The sequence below is a fragment of the Oncorhynchus clarkii genome, chromosome 3, assembly GCF_045791955.1.
Source record: "Oncorhynchus clarkii lewisi isolate Uvic-CL-2024 chromosome 3, UVic_Ocla_1.0, whole genome shotgun sequence".
NCBI classification, from domain to species: domain Eukaryota; kingdom Metazoa; phylum Chordata; class Actinopteri; order Salmoniformes; family Salmonidae; genus Oncorhynchus; species Oncorhynchus clarkii.
In genome coordinates this window covers 68597109-68602724 of record NC_092149.1, presented here as the reverse complement: position 1 = coordinate 68602724, position 5616 = coordinate 68597109, and positions in this window count along the sequence as shown.

Genomic DNA, 5616 nt, shown 5'->3' with positions numbered 1-5616 from the left:
CCGCCATGTTTTTTTGAGACGCAGAGTAGGTGAATGGGTGATCTCCGAAATGTGGTGATCCCACCATGAAGCATGGAGAAGGAGGTTTGATGGTGTGGGAGTGCATTGTTGGTGACACTGTTGGTGATTTTTTAAGAAATCATGGCACACCTAACCAGCATGGCAACCACAGCATTCTGCAGTTATACGCCATCCCATCCCCACAATACGCCATCCCCACAATATCCCAACACTCCTCGAGGCTGTCTTAGGGCTATTTGACTAAGAGGGAGAGTGATGGAGTGCTGCATCAGATGACTTGGCCTCCACAATCACCCGACCTCAACCCAATTGAGATGGTTTGGGATGAGTTGGACAGCAGAGTGAAGGAATAGCAGCCAACAAGTGCTCAGCATATGTGGGAACTCCTTCAAGACATTTGGAAAAGCATTCCAGGTGAAGCTAGTTGAGAGAATGCCAAGAGTGTGCAAAGCTGTCATCAAGGCAAAGGGTGGCTACTTTGAAGAATGTCAAATATATAATATATTTTGATTTGTTTAACACTTACTACATGATTACTACATGATTCCATATGTGTTATTTCATATTTTTGATGTCTTCACTACTAAATCAAATCAAATGTATTTGTAACATACCCATGGTCAGCAGATGTTAATGCGAGTGTAGCGAAATGCTTGTGCTTCTAGTTCCGACAATGCAGTAATAACCAACAAGTAATCTAACTAACAATTCCAAAACTACTGTCTTATACACACAAGTGTAAAGGGATAAAGAATATGTACATAAAGATATATGAATGAGTGATGGTACAGAACGGAATAGGCAAGATGCAGTAGATGGTATCGAGTACATTATATATATATGAGATGAATGTAGGGTATGTAAACATTATATTAATTAGCATTGTTTAAAGTGGCTAGTGATATATTTTACATCAATTTCCATCAATTCCCATTATTAAAGTGGATGGAGTTGAGTCAGTGTGTTGACAGCAGCCACTCAATGTTAGTGGTGGCTGTTTAACAGTCTGATGGCCTTGAGATAGAAGCTGTTTTTCTGGGTCCCTGCTTTGATGCACCTGTACTGACCTCGCCTTCTGGATGATAGCGGGGTGAACAGGCAGTGGCTCGGGTGGTTGTTGTCCTTGATGATCTTTTTGGCCTTCCTGTGACATCGGGTGGTGTAGGTGTCCTGGAGGGCAGGTAGTTTGCCCCCGGTGATGCGTTGTGCAGACCGCACTACCCTCTGGAGACCCTTACGGTTGTGGGCGGAGCAGTTGCTGTACCAGGCGGTGATACAGCCCAACAGGATGCTCTCGATTGTGCATCTATAGAAGTTTGTGAGTGCTTTTGGTGACAAGACAAATTTCTTCAGCCTCCTGAGGTTGAAGAGGCGCAAACTTGATGATTGAGTTGGAGGCGTGCATGGCAACACAGTCGTGGGTGAACAGGGAGTACAGGAGAGGGCTCAGAACGCACCCTTGTGGGGCCCCAGTGTTGAGGATCAGCGGGGTGGAGATGTTGTTACCTACCCTTACCACCTGGGGGCGGCCCGTCAGGAAGTCCAGTACCCAGTTGCACAGGGCTGGGTTGAGACCCAGGGTCTCGAGCTTGATGACGAGTTTGGAGGGTACTATGGTGTTAAATGCTGAGCTGTAGTCGATGAACAGCATTCTCACATAGGTATTCCTCTTGTCCAGATGGGTTAGGGCAGTGTGCAGTGTGGTTGAGATTGCATCGTCTGTGGACCTTTGGGCGGTAAGCAAATTGGAGTGGGTCTAGGGTGTCAGGTAGGGTGGAGGTGATATGGTCCTTGACTAGTCTCTCAAAGCACTTCATGATGACGGAAGTGAGTGCTACGGGGCAGTACCTTAGCTTTCTTGGGAACGGGGACAATGGTGGCCCTCTTGAAGCATGTGGGAACAGCAGACTGGGATAAGGATTGATTGAATATGTCCGTAAACACACCAGCCAGCTGGTCTGCGCATGCTCTGAGGACGCGGCTGGTTTCTGGTTTGGGAATGTTTTAATCGTTGCTATGGGAATGACATCTCAATGCACTTTCTAATGAACTCGCTCCCCGAATCAGTGCATTCCTCAATGTTGTTGTTGGACGCAGTGCGGAGCATATCCCAGTCCACGTGACCGAAGCAGTCTTGAAGCGTGGAATCAGATTGGTCGGACCAGCGTTGAACAGACCTGAGCGCAGGAGCTTCTTGTTTTAGTTTCTGTCTGTAGGCACGGAGCAACAAAATTGAGTCGTGGTCAGCTTTTCCGAAAGGAGGGCGGGAGAGGGCCTTATATGCTTCGTGGAAGTTAGAATAGCAATGATCCAAGGTTTTACCAGCCCTGGTTGCGCAATCGATATGCTGATACAATTTAGGGAGTCTTGTTTTCAGATTAGCCTTGTTAAAATCCCCAGCTACAATGAATGCAGCCTCAGGATATGTGGTTTCCAGTTTGCAAAGAGTCAAATAAAGTTTGTTCAGGGCCATCGATGTGTCTGCTTGGGGTGGAATATATACGGCTACATTGTACTACTCTACAATGAAGAAAATAGTAGAAATAGAGAAAAAAAACCCAGAAAATCACATTGTAGGATTTTTTATGAATTTATTTGCAAATTATGGTGAAAAATAAGTATTTGGTCAATAACAAAAGTTTATCTCAATACTTTGTTATATACCCTTTGTTGGCAATGACAGAGGTCAAACGTTTTCTGTAAGCCTTCAAAACCAGCTTGACAACCAGCTACAAACAGACAACTTTTTTCCCACTATTTATATTCCCAGAGGTAAAACAGACCTATCTCCTCTGTAGCTGTTTGTGTAGCTGTGCTGTGCTCAGACCTCTCTCTCCTCCTTCTTCTACTCTGCCTTGCTCATCTGAAGCTCCTTGGTATCACTTTAATTAACAGACAAAGGCACATAGAGACGAGGAGTCCAATGGGGATAGATTGGGGACCATATAGCCAGACAGTCTGTATGTCTCTGGGAGGGACAGAGTGCTGAAGGCATTGAGTTATCACAAATGTAGGTGAAAAACCTGACAAACACACTGCTCTTCTCATGTACAGTAGTACTACTGACACCTCAGTCCAAAGGTTAGGTAGCACTGAGTGTATAGGTAGGATAGTGTGTTTGTGCCCAGTCTGTTGTAGGTTTGTGTGTATTAGAAAATGTGTGTATGCAGTCCCTGGGGACTGAGTCCCTGTGTATAGTGACACCAGACACGGTCACTGATCCCACTAATGAGAGCATCGCAGGGGAACAGCCAATTAACCAACACACCTGTCCTGCTTACAACAACCCTCTTTTCTTCATGTCTCTGAGTCACACAAACACGCTCTCTCTGATAATGAATGGTGTGGCTGTTGAACAAGTTGAGGAGACTAAATTACTTGGTGTTACCTTGGATTGTAAACTCTAATGGTCAAAATATATTGATTCAATGGTTGTTAAGATGGGGAGAGGTCTGTCTGTGATAAAGAGATGCTCTGCTTTTTTGACACCACACTCCACAAACCAAGTCCTGCAGAATCTAGTTTCATCTTATCCAGTCATATGGTCAAATGCTGCAAAGAAGGACCTAGTTAAGCTGCAGCTGGCCCAGAACAGAGCGGCACATCTTGCTCTTCACTGTAATCAGAGGGCTAATATCAATACTATTCATGCCAATGAGTGTTAACTTACACACAGCACTGACACACACACTTACCACAACATACATACCACCAGGGATATGTTCACAGTCCCCAGGTCCAGAACAAATTCAAGGAAACATACAGTATTATACAGAACCATGATTACATGGAACTCCCTTCCCTCTTATATAGTGCAAGTGAACAGCAAACCTGGTTTTAAAATACTGATAGATGCACACACACGCTCACACTACATGTTAATGTTTTTAAATGTCTCTCAAGTATTTTGTCTGTAATGTTTTTTTCCGTTATGTGTCAGACCCCAGTAAGAGTATCTGTTGGGGATCCTAATAAAAAACAATGAATTATCTTTCTAAAACACAAAGTCTCTGTTCAGCCTCTGACGCTTTCTTTCTTCACCTGTCTCTCTCTATTGCTTCTAGGGGGATTTTTTTGAGTCCTTTTCTTTTATTGATGTTTATGTTCTTTTCTGTTTCCTGCTGTGTCTGAAACACACATTTCATGAGGAGGATTCCGATCAGCATACCCAGGATTCCATACAGTAGGCTACTGAGAAGGAGGAGGACAGGGGACATAAAGCAAGTTAGACCATGATTAGGTTCATCAGACATGGGAATTGTTAAAAGTAGTCATTATACATCGACTTCTAGGGTTTGTTAAACTTTTTTTTTTTTTTAGTTTTGATATAATATACTGTAAAAAAATAATCTGTATCTCAGCATAATTCCATTACCGTGGAATTACCCCTATCTGTCTCTTTCTCTGTCTCTTTCTCTGCCTCTCCCTTTCTTTCTTCCTTCCTTCCTTCCCCCCTTTCTCTGCCTCTCCCTTTATTTCTTCCTTCCTTCCCCCCTTTCTCTCTCTCCCTTTCTTTCTTCCTTCCTTCCCCTCTTTCTCTGCCTCTCCCTTTCTTTCTGCCTTCCTTCCTTCCTTCCCCTCTTTCTCTGCCTCTCCCTTTCTTTCTTCCTTCCTTCCTTCCCCTCTCTCTCTGCCTCTCCCTTTCTTTTTCTTCCTTCCTTCCCCCCTTTCTCTGCCTCTCCCTTTCTTTCTTTCTTCCTTCCTTCCCCTCTTTCTCTGCCTCTCCCTTTCTTTCTTCCTTCCTTCCCCTCTTTCTCTGCCTCTCCCTTTCTTTCTTCCTTCCTTCCCTCTTTCTCTGCCTCTCCCTTTCTTTCTTCCTTCCTTCCCCTCTTTCTCTGCCTCTCCCTTTCTTTCTTTCTTCCTTCCTTCCCCTCTTTCTCTGCCTCTCCCTTTCTTTTTCTTCCTTCCTTCCCCTCTTTCTCTGCCTCTCCATTTCTTTATTTCTTCCTTCCTTCCCCTCTTTCTCTGCCTCTCCCTTTCTTTCTTTCTTCCTTCCCCTCTTTCTCTGCCTCTCCCTTTCTTCCTTCCTTCCTTCCCTTCTTTCTCTGCCTCTCCCTTTCTTTCTTCCTTCCTTCCTTCCCCTCTTTCTCTGCCTCTCCCTTTCTTTCTTTCTTCCGTCCTTCCTTCCCCTCTTTCTCTGCCTCTCCCTTTCTTTCTTTCTTTCTTTCTTTCTTTCTTTCTTTCTTTCTTTCTTTCTTCCTTCCTTCCTTCCCCTCTTTCTCTGCCTCTCCCTTTCTTTCTTCCTTCCTTCCCCTCTTTCTTTGCCTCTCCCTTTCTTTCTTTCTTCCTTCCTTCCTTCCCCACTTTCTCTGCCTCTCCCTTTCTTTCTTCCTTCCTTCCCCTCTTTCTCTGCCTCTCCCTTTCTTTCTTTCTTTCTTTCTTTCTTTCTTTCTTTCTTTCTTTCCTTTCTTTCTTCCTTCCTTCCTTCCCCTCTTTCTCTGCCTCTCCCTTTCTTTCTTCCTTCCTTCCCCTCTTTCTTTGCCTCTCCCTTTCTTTCTTTCTTCCTTCCTTCCTTCCCCTTTCTCTGCCTCTCCCTTTCTTTCTTCCTTCCTTCCCCTCTTTCTTTGCCTCTCCCTTTCTTTCTTTCTTCCTTCC